Source organism: Microcaecilia unicolor, chromosome 1 (assembly GCF_901765095.1).
Source record: "Microcaecilia unicolor chromosome 1, aMicUni1.1, whole genome shotgun sequence".
NCBI lineage: Eukaryota > Metazoa > Chordata > Amphibia > Gymnophiona > Siphonopidae > Microcaecilia > Microcaecilia unicolor.
In genome coordinates, this window is record NC_044031.1 from 216,078,795 (window position 1) to 216,101,964 (window position 23,170).

The following is a 23,170-nucleotide window of genomic DNA, read 5'->3' on the forward strand; positions in this document are numbered from 1 at the left end:
AGCAATGCATTGTGTGTAATGTAGTTCACAGGCAATGCAGCCACATTTGCCTGTCTGTATAAGAACTGTTACTATTGGTTTGTGCTGCTGCTTAAACCTCCTCTCTTTCTCAGCCAAGCTGGGCTCCTTTGTCTACCTGCTATCATTTCTTGATCATTCTTACTATCTCTGTCCTGAGAGGTCAGCCAGGTACGACCTTTCCCTCCAATCGAGGGCTGTCCTCTAGGACCACCCCTTGCTACCCGATGGCTGGCTCTGTCCCCATTGGTCTATTTACCCCCTCCTCCCTGGGCCTGTATGAGCCTTTCTTAGCCTCTCCCTCGCCATGAGCATTCTCCATCTTGCTTCAGACAGCACTTGTCCTGCTAAACTCCCTGGAACAAACTTGGTTTTTTACCTTGAATATATCTTCCTAATGAGATATTGCACTCTCTAGTCACCCAGCTCTGAGTCACTTCTACCTGTTCAACTATTTTCTCACCTCTACAATAAAGCTGCTTCTCTTCAGATTTCTACCTCCAACCACTGATACAGCTCTCAGAATTACGGAGTATCTGTGCCCTGGGGCAACACTTCTGAACATCTGACTATGAATAAATTATCTGTGTTTATTCAACAAAGGAAACTTCAGAAAAATAAAGAGACTTCAGGTGTGTGCTGGTGTGCCAAGGTTATACTTCAAGATATTGAGACTTCACAGTTAGCAAGTCTTAAGAGGCTTGACAGTAAAAAACCAAAGTAAAAACTAAATAGTTATTGAAGGAAATGAAGAAAGTTCCAGCAGGACAAGTGTGCCTTTAAAAGAGCCATCTAAACTGCATTTAATCAAACCAGGAAAGTTAAGCTTGTGAAGAGGCAGATTCATGTAAGTTAATCAAACCAGGAATGAAAGGGTGAATAAAGTAAAAACCAAACAAACCAAAAAAGCCAAAAAAGCAAACAGGATGCTAGGAATTATTAGGAAAGGGATGGTAAATAAGACCAAGAGTATTATAATGCCTCTGTATCCCTGCATGGTGTGACCTCACTTGAGTATTGTGTTCAATTCTGGTCGCCATATCTCCAAAAAGAAATAGCAGTATTAGAAAGGGTTCAAAGAAGAATGACCAAAATTATATAGGGGATGGAACTCCTCTCATATAAGGGAAGGCTAAAGTTTATACCCTTTCATGTCAGTTGCCTCACAGAAACTGTTGTGTTGTTGTTTTTTTATGGTACAACCAAAGCAGTTTACTACTACTAGTAATCATTTCAGTAGTGCTACTACATGTACACAGTGCTGCACACATTATATGCAAGTACTTTATTCCTAGAGGACTCACAATCTAAGTTTTTGTACCTGGGGCAATGGAGGGTTAAGTGACTTGCCCAAGGTCACAAGGAGCTGCAGCAGAAACTGAACCTGGTTCTCAACCCACTACATTAACCATTAGGCTACTTCTCCTTCTGGTATTATAAAAATCTCACTCTTTAGCCTTCAATCTCATTCATTGGGGTGGTAAATCTCTTCTTATTTTTGTGGGATGGACCATTTTAGAAATCACTATGATCTTCAGTATGGGAAGTTTGGAATCTGATTCAGTTTCAACATACAGTCCGATCTGAATATTATCTGCTATGAAAAACAACTAAAAAATTACAGCTCTGAATAGGAGACGCTAATGCAGATAAATTCACATTAAAAAGAGTACAGTAGGTGTTAACACTGAACCTTGAAGCACCCCTTTGATCCAGGGTTGAATCTCCTTGATAGGAATCAAAGATATTTTTCCGCAGGTAAAATGCCTGACTAAATATGCCAATAGTGCCACCTAGTGGAAGTCCTTCTTTCCATATTTTTAGCCATATATTTCTTGCTACTTGTCAACTTCTTTTTTTTTTCTTTCAGACAAAGAGAGAGAGAGAGAGAGATGGGAAAAAGTTTATACTGTTGTACTTTAATATAGTGTTCTAGAGCTTTGTTCAAAAACTTTTATCTCATACCCAACCAATCAAACATAAATGCCTGACCTCTGCAACACACACACACAAAAAAAAAAAACCTAATGGACATAACACAACCCTTCCGTGGCACGATTCCCTTATGTGGCTATACCACATGAACTTTATCTTACCACAACTTCACTATGTATTTGTTTACACCGGAGTCTGCAAACGCCTCTCCGGTACTATGTAAGCCACATTGAGCCTACAAATAGGTGGGAAAATGTGGGATACAAATGTAACAAATAAATAAATAACACCCTTAATCTGTAATGTATTACTGCCTGTTTTATTTTTCAAGTTCTGCCTCTCATCATTGTCTAAGATGTGTGGATTCAAGAAATTAAACCTTGAAAACAGCCTTGTATAACATCATGAGATATTCAGCAGTCCTGTCTGTCGTATCCCTTATCCCTTACCTGTCCTGTCTGTCCTAATTAGATTGTAAGCTCTGTCGAGCAGGGACTGTATCTCTATGTTCAAGTGTAAAGCACTGCGTACATCCAGTAGTGCTATAGAAATGATAAGTAGTAGTAGTAGTAACATCTGCTTGAATTTTTCACTGCCGTTTCCTTAAGGTCATGCTAATGTCAGTGCCCTCACTTCTGGTTGTAGTAGGGAGAAGTCAACTAGACAATAGGAGAGAGGTACCTGTGTTTTATTCCAGCAGTGTTTCTGAGGTCTATTCTAATTGTGGCCTCTTGCTGAATTCTGTACATCCTGTACCTGTCAGGAAAGGCTCATAAACATGAATTTTAGATATCCTGAAAACCATTGGGACTAGGTGTGCCCAGAGGACTGGGTTGGGAATGGATGGACTTACTGACACAAGTATGGCCGCAATAAAGCTCTTCCAATATTGGCTTTTCCATCAATAAGCAATATTCACCTAATCTTGTTGTTTGATAAATCATTTTTCCCTAATTTTAGGGTTCCCTTACTTTTGGTGCACTCAGTAGGCCCTCTGTGGCCTGAGCTCCATTTGGGTATTTCTCTCTCGATTTTTCTGGTGCATGTCCATTTTTAGGCACCATTTGATTTGGTCACAGTTGTTTTCCCTTCCATGTCATCAAAGGTTCCCAGTGGCTTTAAGCATTGTAGCCAGTGCAATAGGACCATCTCTGGTAAAGATACTCATTCTTGGTGTCTTCAGTGTTTCTTCAGTGAAGAAAAGAACCCAGCTAGCCAGAAAGGCTCAAAGGGAAAAGATTTTTGGAGCCTAGTCCAAAATCTCTGCATCAGTATCAGCATCAACATCAGGAGTTGCATTGGCATCGAGTGCATTGGCCCGTATTACAGAATGACATAGGGACAAAGTTTGTCACCGTCCTGCAGACTCTGTCCCGGTCCCCACCCCGTCCACGCAGCTGTCTAACATCTGCTCAGTCTGACCCTGATGGTCTTCTTTAAGCAAAGCATTGGCATTTGTACATCCTTAAAAGTGGACCTTCAAGCAACAAAAAAAATAATGTGCTTTCAAAAGGCGCTTAAAATTAGATATTGATTTCTCGGATCTCAAGGCACAAGGTAAAGCGTTCCATATCAATGGGGCCATAACAAAAAATGCTCCCTTCTTTAGAACCATCAACTAAGCCTCACTCACATCTGGTAACACTAAACACTATCCAATTAAAGCATATTCCTCGCAGGAACATGCTGTCATAATCACCTTTAATGTGGTGAATATCCCATACCTTTCCTTGTGTAATGGTAATCATTTTTCATAGTAGTTTTCTAAAATAAAAAAATACATATATTTAAGGCTAAAGAGACCAAAGTTGTATTTAAGTTTTGAATCCTGGCTTTAAATGATTTTATCACATTTTATATTTTCTTTCATACAGAAGATCTCTCATTTGTTTAAACATAACTAAATGAAGATAACAAACTTTGTATTGTGGTAAAGAGAGTGGACTAACTGGAACATCATTGTTTAGAAAGCATTCCTGACTTATATTGTGAGCAAGGTAGCCAAAGTACTGCATTAGACAAGTTGAGGAGGAAGCAGGAGAACTTTCCTCCCAGGGAAAGGGACCACAAGTCCCAGATTCCCCCTGGAAGAAAAGTTTGCCTTCTGGTGGAAAAGAGCTCAGTAAGAGATCAATATAGGAGAGAGAACTGCAGTACCCAGAAACCACCAGGGCAAGGTAAAACCCATGACTTACAGGAAGCAGAGGGGGAAGGGAATGATTGATAAATGAGCTCCAATCAAAGTGATGAGCAACAGCTGCAAGAGGCAGGGGCGGTAGAAGCTATGGAGTGGGATAAGAATGAGGGGGATAGGCAGAATGGAGAGGAAGTAGAGCTGATGGACGTATCTGCTCTAGCTCGAGCCTCCAAAAGAAAGGTAAAAGCTTTATGGTCTTAAATGACCTAGAGATGGAGGTAACTAGTGAGGAAATCAAATCTGCTGATGACACAAAGTTATTCAAAGTCGTCAAATCGCGGGAAGATTGTGAAAAATTACAAGAGGACCTTACGAGACTGGGAGACTGGGCGTCTAAATGGCAGATGATGTTTAATGTGAACAAGTGCAAAGACATGCATGTGGGAAAGAGGAACCCAAACTATAACTACGTCATGCAGGGTTCAGCATTAGGAGTCACGGATTGAGAAAGGGATCTAGGTGTCATCGTTGATGATACGTTGAAACCTTCTGCTCAATGTGCTGCTGCGGCTAGGAAAGCAAATAGAATGTTGGGTATTATTAGGAAAGGGATGGAAAACAAAAATGAGGATATTATTCTGCCGTTGTATTGCTCCATGGTGCAACCGCACCTCGAGTATTGTGTTCTGGTTGCCGCACCTCAAAAAAGATATAGTGGAATTAGAAAAGGTGCATAGAAAGGCGACAAAGATGATACAGGGGATGGGACGACTTCCCTATGAGGAAAGGCTGAAGAGGCTGGGGCTCTTCAGCTTGGAGAAAAGGCGGCTGAGGGGAGATATGATAGAGGTCTATAAGATAATGAGTGGAATGGAACAGGTCGATGTGGAGCGTCTGTTTATGCTTTCCAAAAATACTAGGACAAGAGGGCATGCGATGAAGCTGCAGTGTAGTAAATTTAAAATGAATCGGAGGAAATTTTTCTTCACTCAACGCGTAGTTAGACTCTGGAATTCATTGCTGGAAAAAGTGCATAAGGTGGTTGACTTAGCGGACTTTAAAAAAGGGTTGGATGGCTTCTTGGAGGAAAAGGCCATAGAATGTTATTGAATGGATGTGGGAATAATCCACTATTTCTGGGATGGGCGGGACAAATTGTTTGTTCTTTTGGCCGCTGTCGGAGACAGGGTGCTGGGCTCGATGGACCCTTGGTCTGTCCCGACAAGGCGATGCTTATGTACTTATAAAAGGGGGAAGAAGGGATAATAAAGTTTGGAAGGAAGCTGTGGAAGAGCTTGACTATCAAGGTATCTAGGCAGACTGTAAGGAGCACTGCTAAGAGATTGGACTGCAATAAGGGAATCAAAGGACAGGCTACAGGGGGTTTGAATGTCAAGATTACTGTGGTGCCTGAAAACTCTGTGTGCAGCGGTATTGGGCGTTAACTGTTACTTTAAACCAGGAGAGGAGGAATGAAGCTTTGTTAGCACTACCAACGTGGAGCAGGGTTGTGTCAAGTGGTTTTCTGGAAATAAACTGATTAAAGAAAAATTGACTTGGAGAATCTGTCATTGCCTTCTGGTTTTGTTACTGAACCCCTGATAAAAGACAGACGGCACGAAGAAAGGAAAGGAACTGTAACCTCACCGGTTTCCTCTACTATCATGGAGTAAGCAAGCTAAGAAGGCCTTCTGATCACGGCATAGGACTTCAGCTACTCCCCGAGGAAGCAAGCCAAGCAGGAGCCACCCAGGCCCCAGCTGGAAGGGCAGCAATACCAATGCTCATGAATGGGCAAGTGTGGAGTATGAAACACAGCAGTGAAAGATGCCCTCTAGAGTGCAGGAAAATGATGAAAATAATGGGCATGGAAACTAAATAACCTTAGCATAGTGGACCCAAATAAATATAACATGAAAAAAAGAAGTATTAAAAAATATAAATGTTCAATGGTACTGTTAGGTTTTCAAGGCAGAACTTGGGTTTGTGAGCCCTTGGACCACTGCCATGGAGCGGCAGTGGCAGGTAAAACCACCCCCAAACCAGAGACAAGTCTAGGAACTAAGCAATAAAACCAAAGCTAAACTACACACAAACTAGCTAGAACCAGACAAGGAACTCAGACTAGAAACTGGACTAGGCAGAAGTGCACAGAGCACACCAACATACCAGGGACCTTAAATGATGCAAAGGCAAACACAGAAGTTTCCAGGTGGTTAATAAAGCCCATCAGCAGCTGAAGTTCAGATGCAGGAATCACAAGGCAGCTACAGGTGCTGTTCAAACAAGAGAAGCAAGTCTGGTAGCCCGGAAGACCCAGACCGGACTGGGCTGAAGTCTGGAACATGTGACAGTCCATAGCAGGCACCGGTTCTGTCCACCAGAGGGCAAGGTGAGCACAGACAAGGAAACAGTCACCATCGTGACAGGTATGAGGAGTGGCCTAGTGGCTAGAGCACTGGTCTAACTGCTGCTCCTTGTGATCTTGGGCAACTCACCTAACCCTCCATTGCCCTAGATTGTGAGCCCTCCTGGGACAGAGAAATATCCAGTGTACCTGAATGTAACTCACCTTGAGCTACTACTGAAAAAGGTGTGAGCAAAATCTAAATAAATAAAATAAACATACACCATATTGACGTGAACTGATAGTGACAGGAACACAGAGTGTGATAGAAACTAACAAAAATGGGAAGTAAACTGGAAACAAAGAAAACATAGCAATTGACAAACTCAGTGTACTTAGAGGGGCATTTTCAAATTTAAGGATTTGGACATCCCTGACAGTATTTTCAAAACAAAAGATGGACATCCAAGTTTTGATTTGGACATCCTCACAAAACATCCTGATTCAGGAACGGGGAAACCCATATTTTCAAAACAAGATGGACATCCATCTTTCATTTCAAAAATACCATCAGGGACATCCAAATCCTTAAATTTGGTCATCCCTAGATTTGGTCATCCCTAGACATGGACATTTCTGATTTTCGGCAATAAACAAAACCAAGGACATCCATCTCAGAAACGACCAAATGCAAGCCATTTGGTCATGGGAGGAGCCAGCATTTGTAGTGCACTGGTCCCCCTGACATGCCAGGACACCAACCAGGCACCCTAGGGGGCACTGCAGTGGACTTCAGAAATTGCTCCCAGGTGCATAGCTCCCTTACCTTGGGTGCTGAGCCCCCCAAAACCCACTACCCACAACTGTACACACTACCATAGCCCTTACGGGTGAAGGGGGCCACCTAGATGTGGGTACAGTGGGTTTGTAGTGGGTTTTGGAGGGCTCGCTGTTTCCTCCACAAATGTAACAGGTGGGGGTGGGGTGGGGCTGGGTCCACCTGTCTGAAGTGCACTGCACCCACTAAAACTGCTCCAGGGACCTGCATACTGCTGTCACGAACCTGAGTATGACATCTGAGGCTGGCATAGAGACTGGCACAAAATATTTTTAAAGATGTTTTTTGAGGATGGGAGGGGGTTAGTGACCACTGGGGTGTAATGGGAGGTCATCCCCGATTCTCTCCGGTGGTCATCTGGTGTTACGTCCCTCACCTGGTTCCAGGCCTATGCGGCCGATTCGCCGGCGAGTCGCAGGCCAGCGGAGATAGCCGGCCATCTTGGATGTGGTTCTTCAGGGTAGGTCGGCCATCTTTGGATGGGCATCTCAGCTTGTGACAGCCATCTTGGAGTTGGACAGCTTCAGGAAGGAAGCCCATATTTGGACGTAGGGTTTCTCTGCTGATGGGGGCAGCCATCTTGGATCAGCTGCACATGTTTGAGCCAGATTCCTTCACTATTTAAAGCCCTGCCTCCAGCCCTTCGTTGCTTCAGCCTCAATTGTGTTTGAGTTCCACGCCGGTGCTCCTTGTCTTCGGTTCCTGTGTTCCGGTATTCCTGACCTTGGTTTGTTCCTGGACTACGCGTTGTGTTGCTGCCTGCCTTGACCTTGGACTGTTCCTTGACTATTCTTTGCTCTGCTGTTTACGGGCTCCTGGACTGTGTTTGTTTGACCACATGTCTGGTCAGTGGTCGTGCAACCCCGCCAGTTCCGGAAGTCCTGCCAGCCGCTTGAACCCAGGGGCTCAACTCCTGGGGGACAGTGGCTAAGTGCAGGTGAAGCTAGGGGTTGTCTGGCTGCCTGACCGAGTGCGGTGCACTCCATCCTCGCCGGGCTCAGTCGGGGCACAAGGGCTCACACATCCCCAGTCATAACAGTAGGCCGAAGCCATGAGCTCGCCAGACAAAACTGAGCTTTCCAATCTGGCTCAGGTACTCCATCAGCAGCAGGCTCAACTAACCCGTTTGTCCAGCGTCTTGCAGGATGTCTGCAACCAGTTAAAAAGGCTCCAGCAGCAGGCGGCAGCGGCTCCTCCTGGCTTTCGGTGGAGGTTTCCACCACATGGCTGCGTCTCCCTGAGCCGCCTCACTTCAACGGCACTCCAGCAGCCTGCCGGGGGTTCCTTAACAAGTGTCAGATTCTATTTGAGCTGCAGCCAGAGGCTATCCCGTCTGACAAAATAAAAGTGGCCTTCATCATCTCCCTGCTATCTGGTGCCGCGCTGGCTTGGGCGTCCCTGCTGTGGGAGCAGTGGAGTCCGGTTCTGACGAACCTAGAGGAGTTCCTGCAGCAGTTCCGGATGGTATTCGATGTGCCTGGCCGACCTTCTTCTGCCTCAGGGGAGCTGCTGCGGATCCAGCAGGGTTCTGGGTCGGTCGGGGCGTATGCCATCCGGTTCCGTACCTTGGCAGCGGAACTCCGGTGGAACCAGGAGGCTCTGACGGCCATCTTCTGGACGGCCAGATAAAAGATGAATTGGCCGGCTGAGAGATTCCCGCTATTTTGGATGCCCTTATTGCACTCTGCACGAGAATCGATATCCGATTCCAGGAGCGAGCCCAGCACAGGGCCACACAGCTGGTGGTGCAGATATCCAGAGGCGTTTACCGGCGCCCGGAGATGATTGGGTTCCTCGAGAAGGAACCAAGGAAGAACCCATGGTACTGGGGCGGCGCCTGTCCAAGGAGGAGAGGACTCACCGGCTCCGAAAACATCTATGCCTGTACTGTGGGCAGGCCGGCCATCTCTCGGGCACCTGCCCAAATAAACGTGAGAAGTCGGGAAACGCTCCGGCCCGAGCCCCATGAAGGGAGTGGCTCTGGGCCGGCTGGCCTCCCTTCCTGACTGTTTGCTCTCTGTTCCTGTCCTGCTCCAAGGCGAGGGACACCAGGTTCATACTAGGGCCTTGCTGGACTCTGGGGCCGGAGGGAACTTCATTGACGCCGAGTTCCTGTCACAGTTGGGTGTCTCCACTTTGCCCTGCTAACCGGAGCTCCCAGTCACCTCCATCCAGGGGGAGAGTCTTCCCCGGACCATCACCTGGATCACCTCACCTCTGCCCTTGCAGGTGGGGGCATTGCATCAGGAGAATATCCAGTTCCTGGTTCTCGCCCGAGCCATTCACCCGGTGATTCTGAGACAGCCCTGGCTCCGTCTTCACGCTCCAGTGATCGACTGGTCCACCGGAGAGATCGGGCAATGGGTTTCCCGGTGTGTCGAGCACTGCCTCCAGCAGGTCAAGCCTCCCATGCCACTCTGCTCGGCTCAGCTTCAGACCCCGCAGGAGGGGTTGCCCGGGCTGCCTAAAGACTATCAGGACTTCCGTGATGTGTTCAGTGCCCAGGCGGCTGATACTTTGCCTCCTCACCGGTCCTTCAACTGCGCCATAGACCTCCTGCCGGGAACCGATCCACCCCCGGGGTGCCTTTACACCCTATCCCGTGAGGAATCCCGCACCATGAGGGAGTACATCCGGGAAAACCTTCTCAAGGGCTTTATCCGAGCCTCTACTTCGCCTGCAGGGGCCGGGTTCTTCTTTGTATCAAAGAAGGATGGGTCCCTCCACCCCTGCATTGACTACCGGGGGTTGAACAAGATCACATTGAAAAACTGGTACCCGCTTCCACTCATCCCGGAGTTGTTTGACCGTCTTCAAGGGGCCAAGATTTTCACCAAGCTGGATTTACACGGGGCCTACAACCTGGTGCAGATCCGGGAGGGGGATGAGTGGAAGACGGCTTTTAACACCCACGAAGGATATTTTGAGTACCGGGTGATGCCGTTTGGCCTATGTAATGCCCCTGCGGTGTTTCAGAATTTTGTCAACTTCATTTTCCAGGATCTGCTCACCTCGGTGATCGTATACCTAGACGACATTCTGATCGTCTCTTCCTCGCTGCCCCAGCATGTTTCCCACGTCCGCACAGTAATTCAGCGCCTCCGGGAACATCGGCTGTATGCCAAATTGGAAAAGTGCTCGTTCCACCAGCAGAGTCTTCTGTTCCTGGGGTATATCGTCTCTTCCACCGGATTGCAAATGGACCCCAGGAAATTGACTCTCTATTCATGACTGGCCGGCTCCCCAGGGTCTGTGGGCCTTGCAGAGGTTCCTGGGGTTCGTCAACTACTACCGGCAGTTCATCTAGGACTACTCCCTCATCACGGCTCCACTAACGGCCCTCACGGTCAAGAACTGGACACTAGAGGCGGTTGCTGCATTTACCACCCAGAAGAAGGCGTTTCTTTCCGCACCGGTCCTTCGCAGTCCGGATCCTACCCAGCCTTTCTTAGTGGAGGTGGACGCCTCAGCCCTGGGAGTAGGGGCGTGCTCTCTCAGATGGCTGCTGCTGGGAAGAAGCACCCCTGCTTTTTTCTTCTCCCGCAAATTCACCCCCACGGAACGGAACTATACGGTGGGGGATCAGGAGCTTCTGCTGCTCAAGTTAGCTTTTGAAGAATGGCGCTACTTGCTGGAGGGAGCAGCGCATCCGGTGACGGTGATCACCGACCACAAGAACCTACTATACCTCCAAAATGCCACCAGAATGAAACCTCGCCAGGCCAGGTGGTCTCTGTTTTTTGCTAGATTCGCCTTAAGCCTGATTTTCAGACCGGGGGAGAAGAACGTCCGGGCAGATGCCCTGTCCCACAGTTTCCCGGGGACCAGGAGGAGCCCTAACCCATGCTGAACCTGGCCTGTATTCCCTCCATACCTGGAGCTGGTGCCGCTTGCCAGAAGGCAGTACCAGTGAGTCTCCGTAGGAAGCTGCTATGCTGGGGGCATGCTTCTGAATTCGCCGGACACTTCGAGTTCCACAAGACCCTCCATCTGATCTCCCGGTCGTACTGGTGGCCTCGGATGGCGCAGGATGTGCTGCAGTATGTGTCCACCTGACCGGTGTGTGCCCGAACTAAGAGTTCCCATCAGCAGCAGTGGGGCTTGATGCAGCCCATGCCGGTACCACAGAGGCCCTGGGAGGACCTGTCCATGGATTTTATCACTGAACTACCAGCCTCCCAGGGCAACACCGTCATTTGGGTAGTAATAGACCGGGTTCTCCAAGATGGCTCACTTTGTTACAATGAAGGCCCTACCCACTGCAAATGAGCCAGTGGTGCAATGGATAGCACATTTGGCTAAGGATCAGAAGATTCCAGGTTCAACTCCTGGCTGGCTTGCAAGGCTGCCTTTTGTTCCATTGCTGAAAAAAAAACCCAGAAGCATAGAGGTCATATAATTCACCAGCCCAGATGAAAAAAAAAATACAAGGGTTCCCTCACCTTTCCGCAATGACCAAAAGGCCTTCAATGGGAAGTAGAACATCCAAGAATCACTCAAGAGCCCAGCAGTATACATCCCACTTACGAGCACTAGGCACTTTATAGAAAATATATTAGCTTTGCCCGGAATCCTCTTTCAGGCTTCCTCAGCTCCACCAAGTATCGCAAGAACTCTAACAGGGAAACCACAGAGAACTCCTCCACTGCTGTTCACATATACAGCAAGCCTCAGATAACCAAGCATGGATCCTACCTGCTTCTAGCCTATTCCCATAGAGTTTTCCTGGCAGAAATTCAGTCACCAATTGTTGACACACAGCCAGAAATTACAGCCAAACCTTTTCCTCCCATACCAAACATCTTCCGAGGCGTAGCTACAAAGGACGTCCTGGCACCTGGCTGGCTCCAGAAAAATCAGGAAATATTCACATCTTAGCACGCCAGAGATGCTTATCTTGTGCCGAAAAGAAGGGCTGCTTTAGGCCCAGGTCTCTATCAATTTGTCAATCGCATTCAGGTGAGGGTGCGAATTTGCTAACAATCAAATGGAATAAAACCTCAAAAGTTGCAGATCTGCCCAATCACTGACCCTTCAAGTTCCACTGAGATCCCGAAACATGTCAGTAAATGCTTGACTTCCAGCAGACAAAACAGTATATTCGGGGATACAATAAACATTCCTCGGAGACAGAGACGTCCCACTGCTAGGGTAGATTCCACCAAGAAGTACCTAGGAAATGAATCACTCGGTGCGAAACATTCCAATTTAGGGGAAGAAAGGATCATCTTTTCAAAACCTTCTGATGCATTTTCTGTTACGGCATTATCCTCCACCCAGGAAGCACACAGTGCTAGAAAATCATACACTTCACGTTTCAAAGTGATTGCCTAGTAGGCCAGCTTCCAGCCCCTGGTCAACAGCATCCCATGAGTAGGCTGCATGCTAGCCATCCATAACAGAGATAAGCAAAAAGAAGCTGTTCACAATTCCCTGTAGAAACACATCACTGGAGGGAAGAGCAGCTTCAGGTTGTGCCCTTCTCTGGCCTTGTAAAACAGCTGGCAACTCCAAAGCAAATGGGCCAGTGGCGCAATGGATAACGCATCTGACTACGGATCAGAAGATTCCAGGTTCAAATCCTGGTTGGCTCGCAAAGCTGTATTTTGTTCCATTAGTGAAAAAAAAAACAAAATCATGGAGGTTATATAATTCACCAGCCCAGATGAAAAAAAAACACAAGCGTTCCCTCACCTTTCCGCAATGACCAAAAGGCCTTCAAGGGGAAGTAGAAGATCCAAGAAGCACTCAAGAGCCCAGCAGTATACATCCCACTTATAGGCCCTTTATAGAAAATATATTAGCTTTGCCCAGAATCCTCTTTCAGGCTTCCTCAGCTCCACCAAGTATCGCAAGAACTCTAACAGGGAAACCACAGAGAACTCCTCCACTGCTGTTCACATATACAGCAAGCCTCAGATAACCAAGCATGGATCCTACCTGCTTCTAGCCTATTCCCATAGAGTTTTCCTGGCAGAAATTCAGTCACCAATTGTTGACACACAGCCAGAAATTACAGCCAAACCTTTTCCTCCCATACCAAACATCTTCCGAGGCGTAGCTACAAAGGACGTCCTGGCACCTGGCTGGCTCCAGAAAAATCAGGAAATATTCACATCTTAGCACGCCAGAGATGCTTATCTTGTGCCGAAAAGAAGGGCTGCTTTAGGCCCAGGTCTCTATCAATTTGTCAATCGCATTCAGGTGAGGGTGCGAATTTGCTAACAATCAAATGGAATAAAACCTCAAAAGTTGCAGATCTGCCCAATCACTGACCCTTCAAGTTCCACTGAGATCCCGAAACATGTCAGTAAATGCTTGACTTCCAGCAGACAAAACAGTATATTCGGGGATACAATAAACATTCCTCGGAGACAGAGACGTCCCACTGCTAGGGTAGATTCCACCAAGAAGTACCTAGGAAATGAATCACTCGGTGCGAAACATTCCAATTTAGGGGAAGAAAGGATCATCTTTTCAAAACCTTCTGATGCATTTTCTGTTACGGCATTATCCTCCACCCAGGAAGCACACAGTGCTAGAAAATCATACACTTCACGTTTCAAAGTGATTGCCTAGTAGGCCAGCTTCCAGCCCCTGGTCAACAGCATCCCATGAGTAGGCTGCATGCTAGCCATCCATAACAGAGATAAGCAAAAAGAAGCTGTTCACAATTCCCTGTAGAAACACATCACTGGAGGGAAGAGCAGCTTCAGGTTGTGCCCTTCTCTGGCCTTGTAAAACAGCTGGCAACTCCAAAGCAAATGGGCCAGTGGTGCAATGGATAACGCATCTGACTATGGATCAGAAGATTCCAGGTTCAAATCCTGGTTGGCTTGCAAAGCTGTATTTTGTTCCATTAGTGAAAAAAAAAACAAAATCATGGAGGTTATATAATTCACCAGCCCAGATGAAAAAAAAACACAAGCGTTCCCTCACCTTTCCGCAATGACCAAAAGGCCTTCAAGGGGAAGTAGAAGATCCAAGAAGCACTCAAGAGCCCAGCAGTATACATCCCACTTATAGGCCCTTTATAGAAAATATATTAGCTTTGCCCAGAATCCTCTTTCAGGCTTCCTCAGCTCCACCAAGTATCGCAAGAACTCTAACAGGGAAACCACAGAGAACTCCTCCACTGCTGTTCACATATACAGCAAGCCTCAGATAACCAAGCATGGATCCTACCTGCTTCTAGCCTATTCCCATAGAGTTTTCCTGGCAGAAATTCAGTCACCAATTGTTGACACACAGCCAGAAATTACAGCCAAACCTTTTCCTCCCATACCAAACATCTTCCGAGGCGTAGCTACAAAGGACGTCCTGGCACCTGGCTGGCTCCAGAAAAATCAGGAAATATTCACATCTTAGCACGCCAGAGATGCTTATCTTGTGCCGAAAAGAAGGGCTGCTTTAGGCCCAGGTCTCTATCAATTTGTCAATCGCATTCAGGTGAGGGTGCGAATTTGCTAACAATCAAATGGAATAAAACCTCAAAAGTTGCAGATCTGCCCAATCACTGACCCTTCAAGTTCCACTGAGATCCCGAAACATGTCAGTAAATGCTTGACTTCCAGCAGACAAAACAGTATATTCGGGGATACAATAAACATTCCTCGGAGACAGAGACGTCCCACTGCTAGGGTAGATTCCACCAAGAAGTACCTAGGAAATGAATCACTCGGTGCGAAACATTCCAATTTAGGGGAAGAAAGGATCATCTTTTCAAAACCTTCTGATGCATTTTCTGTTACGGCATTATCCTCCACCCAGGAAGCACACAGTGCTAGAAAATCATACACTTCACGTTTCAAAGTGATTGCCTAGTAGGCCAGCTTCCAGCCCCTGGTCAACAGCATCCCATGAGTAGGCTGCATGCTAGCCATCCATAACAGAGATAAGCAAAAAGAAGCTGTTCACAATTCCCTGTAGAAACACATCACTGGAGGGAAGAGCAGCTTCAGGTTGTGCCCTTCTCTGGCCTTGTAAAACAGCTGGCAACTCCAAAGCAAATGGGCCAGTGGCGCAATGGATAACGCATCTGACTAGGGATCGGAAGATTCCAGGTTCAAATCCTGGTTGGCTCGCAAAGCTGTATTTTGTTCCATTAGTGAAAAAAAAAACAAAATCATGGAGGTTATATAATTCACCAGCCCAGATGAAAAAAAAACACAAGCGTTCCCTCACCTTTCCGCAATGACCAAAAGGCCTTCAAGGGGAAGTAGAAGATCCAAGAAGCACTCAAGAGCCCAGCAGTATACATCCCACTTATAGGCCCTTTATAGAAAATATATTAGCTTTGCCCAGAATCCTCTTTCAGGCTTCCTCAGCTCCACCAAGTATCGCAAGAACTCTAACAGGGAAACCACAGAGAACTCCTCCACTGCTGTTCACATATACAGCAAGCCTCAGATAACCAAGCATGGATCCTACCTGCTTCTAGCCTATTCCCATAGAGTTTTCCTGGCAGAAATTCAGTCACCAATTGTTGACACACAGCCAGAAATTACAGCCAAACCTTTTCCTCCCATACCAAACATCTTCCGAGGCGTAGCTACAAAGGACGTCCTGGCACCTGGCTGGCTCCAGAAAAATCAGGAAATATTCACATCTTAGCACGCCAGAGATGCTTATCTTGTGCCGAAAAGAAGGGCTGCTTTAGGCCCAGGTCTCTATCAATTTCTCAATCGCATTCAGGTGAGGGTGCGAATTTGCTAACAATCAAATGGAATAAAACCTCAAAAGTTGCAGATCTGCCCAATCACTGACCCTTCAAGTTCCACTGAGATCCCGAAACATGTCAGTAAATGCTTGACTTCCAGCAGACAAAACAGTATATTCGGGGATACAATAAACATTCCTCGGAGACAGAGACGTCCCACTGCTAGGGTAGATTCCACCAAGAAGTACCTAGGAAATGAATCACTCGGTGCGAAACATTCCAATTTAGGGGAAGAAAGGATCATCTTTTCAAAACCTTCTGATGCATTTTCTGTTACGGCATTATCCTCCACCCAGGAAGCACACAGTGCTAGAAAATCATACACTTCACGTTTCAAAGTGATTGCCTAGTAGGCCAGCTTCCAGCCCCTGGTCAACAGCATCCCATGAGTAGGCTGCATGCTAGCCATCCATAACAGAGATAAGCAAAAAGAAGCTGTTCACAATTCCCTGTAGAAACACATCACTGGAGGGAAGAGCAGCTTCAGGTTGTGCCCTTCTCTGGCCTTGTAAAACAGCTGGCAACTCCAAAGCAAATGGGCCAGTGGCGCAATGGATAACGCATCTGACTACGGATCAGAAGATTCCAGGTTCAAATCCTGGTTGGCTCGCAAAGCTGTATTTTGTTCCATTAGTGAAAAAAAAAACAAAACCATGGAGGTTATATAATTCACCAGCCCAGATGAAAAAAAAACACAAGCGTTCCCTCACCTTTCCGCAATGACCAAAAGGCCTTCAAGGGGAAGTAGAAGATCCAAGAAGCACTCAAGAGCCCAGCAGTATACATCCCACTTATAGGCCCTTTATAGAAAATATATTAGCTTTGCCCAGAATCCTCTTTCAGGCTTCCTCAGCTCCACCAAGTATCGCAAGAACTCTAACAGGGAAACCACAGAGAACTCCTCCACTGCTGTTCACATATACAGCAAGCCTCAGATAACCAAGCATGGATCCTACCTGCTTCTAGCCTATTCCCATAGAGTTTTCCTGGCAGAAATTCAGTCACCAATTGTTGACACACAGCCAGAAATTACAGCCAAACCTTTTCCTCCCATACCAAACATCTTCCGAGGCGTAGCTACAAAGGACGTCCTGGCACCTGGCTGGCTCCAGAAAAATCAGGAAATATTCACATCTTAGCACGCCAGAGATGCTTATCTTGTGCCGAAAAGAAGGGCTGCTTTAGGCCCAGGTCTCTATCAATTTGTCAATCGCATTCAGGTGAGGGTGCGAATTTGCTAACAATCAAATGGAATAAAACCTCAAAAGTTGCAGATCTGCCCAATCACTGACCCTTCAAGTTCCACTGAGATCCCGAAACATGTCAGTAAATGCTTGACTTCCAGCAGACAAAACAGTATATTCGGGGATACAATAAACATTCCTCGGAGACAGAGACGTCCCACTGCTAGGGTAGATTCCACCAAGAAGTACCTAGGAAATGAATCACTCGGTGCGAAACATTCCAATTTAGGGGAAGAAAGGATCATCTTTTCAAAACCTTCTGATGCATTTTCTGTTACGGCATTATCCTCCACCCAGGAAGCACACAGTGCTAGAAAATCATACACTTCACGTTTCAAAGTGATTGCCTAGTAGGCCAGCTTCCAGCCCCTGGTCAACAGCATCCCATGAGTAGGCTGCATGCTAGCCATCCATAACAGAGATAAGCAAAAAGAAGCTGTTCACAATTCCCTGTAGAAACACATCACTGGAGGGAAGAGCAGCTTCAGGTTGTGCCCTTCTCTGGCCTTGTAAAACAGCTGGCAACTCCAAAGCAAATGGGCCAGTGGCGCAATGGATAACGCATCTGACTACGGATCAGAAGATTCCAGGTTCAAATCCTGGTTGGCTCGCAAAGCTGTATTTTGTTCCATTAGTGAAAAAAAAAACAAAATCATGGAGGTTATATAATTCACCAGCCCAGATGAAAAAAAAACACAAGCGTTCCCTCACCTTTCCGCAATGACCAAAAGGCCTTCAAGGGGAAGTAGAAGATCCAAGAAGCACTCAAGAGCCCAGCAGTATACATCCCACTTATAGGCCCTTTATAGAAAATATATTAGCTTTGCCCAGAATCCTCTTTCAGGCTTCCTCAGCTCCACCAAGTATCGCAAGAACTCTAACAGGGAAACCACAGAGAACTCCTCCACTGCTGTTCACATATACAGCAAGCCTCAGATAACCAAGCATGGATCCTACCTGCTTCTAGCCTATTCCCATAGAGTTTTCCTGGCAGAAATTCAGTCACCAATTGTTGACACACAGCCAGAAATTACAGCCAAACCTTTTCCTCCCATACCAAACATCTTCCGAGGCGTAGCTACAAAGGACGTCCTGGCACCTGGCTGGCTCCAGAAAAATCAGGAAATATTCACATCTTAGCACGCCAGAGATGCTTATCTTGTGCCGAAAAGAAGGGCTGCTTTAGGCCCAGGTCTCTATCAATTTGTCAATCGCATTCAGGTGAGGGTGCGAATTTGCTAACAATCAAATGGAATAAAACCTCAAAAGTTGCAGATCTGCCCAATCACTGACCCTTCAAGTTCCACTGAGATCCCGAAACATGTCAGTAAATGCTTGACTTCCAGCAGACAAAACAGTATATTCGGGGATACAATAAACATTCCTCGGAGACAGAGACGTCCCACTGCTAGGGTAGATTCCACCAAGAAGTACCTAGGAAATGAATCACTCGGTGCGAAACATTCCAATTTAGGGGAAGAAAGGATCATCTTTTCAAAACCTTCTGATGCATTTTCTGTTACGGCATTATCCTCCACCCAGGAAGCACACAGTGCTAGAAAATCATACACTTCACGTTTCAAAGTGATTGCCTAGTAGGCCAGCTTCCAGCCCCTGGTCAACAGCATCCCATGAGTAGGCTGCATGCTAGCCATCCATAACAGAGATAAGCAAAAAGAAGCTGTTCACAATTCCCTGTAGAAACACATCACTGGAGGGAAGAGCAGCTTCAGGTTGTGCCCTTCTCTGGCCTTGTAAAACAGCTGGCAACTCCAAAGCAAATGGGCCAGTGGCGCAATGGATAACGCATCTGACTACGGATCAGAAGATTCCAGGTTCAAATCCTGGTTGGCTCGCAAAGCTGTATTTTGTTCCATTAGTGAAAAAAAAAACAAAATCATGGAGGTTATATAATTCACCAGCCCAGATGAAAAAAAAACACAAGCGTTCCCTCACCTTTCCGCAATGACCAAAAGGCCTTCAAGGGGAAGTAGAAGATCCAAGAAGCACTCAAGAGCCCAGCAGTATACATCCCACTTATAGGCCCTTTATAGAAAATATATTAGCTTTGCCCAGAATCCTCTTTCAGGCTTCCTCAGCTCCACCAAGTATCGCAAGAACTCTAACAGGGAAACCACAGAGAACTCCTCCACTGCTGTTCACATATACAGCAAGCCTCAGATAACCAAGCATGGATCCTACCTGCTTCTAGCCTATTCCCATAGAGTTTTCCTGGCAGAAATTCAGTCACCAATTGTTGACACACAGCCAGAAATTACAGCCAAACCTTTTCCTCCCATACCAAACATCTTCCGAGGCGTAGCTACAAAGGACGTCCTGGCACCTGGCTGGCTCCAGAAAAATCAGGAAATATTCACATCTTAGCACGCCAGAGATGCTTATCTTGTGCCGAAAAGAAGGGCTGCTTTAGGCCCAGGTCTCTATCAATTTGTCAATCGCATTCAGGTGAGGGTGCGAATTTGCTAACAATCAAATGGAATAAAACCTCAAAAGTTGCAGATCTGCCCAATCACTGACCCTTCAAGTTCCACTGAGATCCCGAAACATGTCAGTAAATGCTTGACTTCCAGCAGACAAAACAGTATATTCGGGGATACAATAAACATTCCTCGGAGACAGAGACGTCCCACTGCTAGGGTAGATTCCACCAAGAAGTACCTAGGAAATGAATCACTCGGTGCGAAACATTCCAATTTAGGGGAAGAAAGGATCATCTTTTCAAAACCTTCTGATGCATTTTCTGTTACGGCATTATCCTCCACCCAGGAAGCACACAGTGCTAGAAAATCATACACTTCACGTTTCAAAGTGATTGCCTAGTAGGCCAGCTTCCAGCCCCTGGTCAACAGCATCCCATGAGTAGGCTGCATGCTAGCCATCCATAACAGAGATAAGCAAAAAGAAGCTGTTCACAATTCCCTGTAGAAACACATCACTGGAGGGAAGAGCAGCTTCAGGTTGTGCCCTTCTCTGGCCTTGTAAAACAGCTGGCAACTCCAAAGCAAATGGGCCAGTGGCGCAATGGATAACGCATCTGACTACGGATCAGAAGATTCCAGGTTCAAATCCTGGTTGGCTCGCAAAGCTGTATTTTGTTCCATTAGTGAAAAAAAAAACAAAATCATGGAGGTTATATAATTCACCAGCCCAGATGAAAAAAAAACACAAGCGTTCCCTCACCTTTCCGCAATGACCAAAAGGCCTTCAAGGGGAAGTAGAAGATCCAAGAAGCACTCAAGAGCCCAGCAGTATACATCCCACTTATAGGCCCTTTATAGAAAATATATTAGCTTTGCCCAGAATCCTCTTTCAGGCTTCCTCAGCTCCACCAAGTATCGCAAGAACTCTAACAGGGAAACCACAGAGAACTCCTCCACTGCTGTTCACATATACAGCAAGCCTCAGATAACCAAGCATGGATCCTACCTGCTTCTAGCCTATTCCCATAGAGTTTTCCTGGCAGAAATTCAGTCACCAATTGTTGACACACAGCCAGAAATTACAGCCAAACCTTTTCCTCCCATACCAAACATCTTCCGAGGCGTAGCTACAAAGGACGTCCTGGCACCTGGCTGGCTCCAGAAAAATCAGGAAATATTCACATCTTAGCACGCCAGAGATGCTTATCTTGTGCCGAAAAGAAGGGCTGCTTTAGGCCCAGGTCTCTATCAATTTGTCAATCGCATTCAGGTGAGGGTGCGAATTTGCTAACAATCAAATGGAATAAAACCTCAAAAGTTGCAGATCTGCCCAATCACTGACCCTTCAAGTTCCACTGAGATCCCGAAACATGTCAGTAAATGCTTGACTTCCAGCAGACAAAACAGTATATTCGGGGATACAATAAACATTCCTCGGAGACAGAGACGTCCCACTGCTAGGGTAGATTCCACCAAGAAGTACCTAGGAAATGAATCACTCGGTGCGAAACATTCCAATTTAGGGGAAGAAAGGATCATCTTTTCAAAACCTTCTGATGCATTTTCTGTTACGGCATTATCCTCCACCCAGGAAGCACACAGTGCTAGAAAATCATACACTTCACGTTTCAAAGTGATTGCCTAGTAGGCCAGCTTCCAGCCCCTGGTCAACAGCATCCCATGAGTAGGCTGCATGCTAGCCATCCATAACAGAGATAAGCAAAAAGAAGCTGTTCACAATTCCCTGTAGAAACACATCACTGGAGGGAAGAGCAGCTTCAGGTTGTGCCCTTCTCTGGCCTTGTAAAACAGCTGGCAACTCCAAAGCAAATGGGCCAGTGGCGCAATGGATAACGCATCTGACTACGGATCAGAAGATTCCAGGTTCAAATCCTGGTTGGCTCGCAAAGCTGTATTTTGTTCCATTAGTGAAAAAAAAAACAAAATCATGGAGGTTATATAATTCACCAGCCCAGATGAAAAAAAAACACAAGCGTTCCCTCACCTTTCCGCAATGACCAAAAGGCCTTCAAGGGGAAGTAGAAGATCCAAGAAGCACTCAAGAGCCCAGCAGTATACATCCCACTTATAGGCCCTTTATAGAAAATATATTAGCTTTGCCCAGAATCCTCTTTCAGGCTTCCTCAGCTCCACCAAGTATCGCAAGAACTCTAACAGGGAAACCACAGAGAACTCCTCCACTGCTGTTCACATATACAGCAAGCCTCAGATAACCAAGCATGGATCCTACCTGCTTCTAGCCTATTCCCATAGAGTTTTCCTGGCAGAAATTCAGTCACCAATTGTTGACACACAGCCAGAAATTACAGCCAAACCTTTTCCTCCCATACCAAACATCTTCCGAGGCGTAGCTACAAAGGACGTCCTGGCACCTGGCTGGCTCCAGAAAAATCAGGAAATATTCACATCTTAGCACGCCAGAGATGCTTATCTTGTGCCGAAAAGAAGGGCTGCTTTAGGCCCAGGTCTCTATCAATTTGTCAATCGCATTCAGGTGAGGGTGCGAATTTGCTAACAATCAAATGGAATAAAACCTCAAAAGTTGCAGATCTGCCCAATCACTGACCCTTCAAGTTCCACTGAGATCCCGAAACATGTCAGTAAATGCTTGACTTCCAGCAGACAAAACAGTATATTCGGGGATACAATAAACATTCCTCGGAGACAGAGACGTCCCACTGCTAGGGTAGATTCCACCAAGAAGTACCTAGGAAATGAATCACTCCGTGCGAAACATTCCAATTTAGGGGAAGAAAGGATCATCTTTTCAAAACCTTCTGATGCATTTTCTGTTACGGCATTATCCTCCACCCAGGAAGCACACAGTGCTAGAAAATCATACACTTCACTTTTCAAAGTGATTGCCTAGTAGGCCAGCTTCCAGCCCCTGGTCAACAGCATCCCATGAGTAGGCTGCATGCTAGCCATCCATAACAGAGATAAGCAAAAAGAAGCTGTTCACAATTCCCTGTAGAAACACATCACTGGAGGGAAGAGCAGCTTCAGGTTGTGCCCTTCTCTGGCCTTGTAAAACAGCTGGCAACTCCAAAGCAAATGGGCCAGTGGCGCAATGGATAACGCATCTGACTACGGATCAGAAGATTCCAGGTTCAAATCCTGGTTGGCTCGCAAAGCTGTATTTTGTTCCATTAGTGAAAAAAAAAACAAAATCATGGAGGTTATATAATTCACCAGCCCAGATGAAAAAAAAACACAAGCGTTCCCTCACCTTTCCGCAATGACCAAAAGGCCTTCAAGGGGAAGTAGAAGATCCAAGAAGCACTCAAGAGCCCAGCAGTATACATCCCACTTATAGGCCCTTTATAGAAAATATATTAGCTTTGCCCAGAATCCTCTTTCAGGCTTCCTCAGCTCCACCAAGTATCGCAAGAACTCTAACAGGGAAACCACAGAGAACTCCTCCACTGCTGTTCACATATACAGCAAGCCTCAGATAACCAAGCATGGAT

At 46.3% G+C, this 23,170-nt stretch overlaps 10 non-coding genes across 10 annotated transcripts; all 10 read left to right on the forward strand.

Moving 5' to 3' along the window:
* The first annotated feature begins 11,542 nt into the window (after positions 1–11,542).
* On the forward strand, positions 11,543–11,615 carry TRNAL-AAG. The gene has a single exon. It is a non-coding gene; the product is annotated as a tRNA-Leu (tRNA).
* A 1,181-nt stretch (positions 11,616–12,796) lies between these two features.
* TRNAR-ACG lies at positions 12,797–12,869 on the forward strand. The gene has a single exon. It is a non-coding gene; the product is annotated as a tRNA-Arg (tRNA).
* A 1,172-nt stretch (positions 12,870–14,041) lies between these two features.
* TRNAH-AUG lies at positions 14,042–14,114 on the forward strand. Its single transcript has one exon. It is a non-coding gene; the product is annotated as a tRNA-His (tRNA).
* A 1,172-nt stretch (positions 14,115–15,286) lies between these two features.
* TRNAP-AGG lies at positions 15,287–15,359 on the forward strand. Its single transcript has one exon. It is a non-coding gene; the product is annotated as a tRNA-Pro (tRNA).
* Positions 15,360–16,531: 1,172 nt separating this feature from the next.
* TRNAR-ACG lies at positions 16,532–16,604 on the forward strand. Its single transcript has one exon. It is a non-coding gene; the product is annotated as a tRNA-Arg (tRNA).
* Positions 16,605–17,776: 1,172 nt separating this feature from the next.
* Positions 17,777–17,849, forward strand: TRNAR-ACG. The gene has a single exon. It is a non-coding gene; the product is annotated as a tRNA-Arg (tRNA).
* A 1,172-nt stretch (positions 17,850–19,021) lies between these two features.
* Positions 19,022–19,094, forward strand: TRNAR-ACG. Its single transcript has one exon. It is a non-coding gene; the product is annotated as a tRNA-Arg (tRNA).
* Positions 19,095–20,266: 1,172 nt separating this feature from the next.
* TRNAR-ACG lies at positions 20,267–20,339 on the forward strand. The gene has a single exon. It is a non-coding gene; the product is annotated as a tRNA-Arg (tRNA).
* Positions 20,340–21,511: 1,172 nt separating this feature from the next.
* Positions 21,512–21,584, forward strand: TRNAR-ACG. The gene has a single exon. It is a non-coding gene; the product is annotated as a tRNA-Arg (tRNA).
* A 1,172-nt stretch (positions 21,585–22,756) lies between these two features.
* TRNAR-ACG lies at positions 22,757–22,829 on the forward strand. Its single transcript has one exon. It is a non-coding gene; the product is annotated as a tRNA-Arg (tRNA).
* The last annotated feature ends 341 nt before the right edge of the window (positions 22,830–23,170 follow it).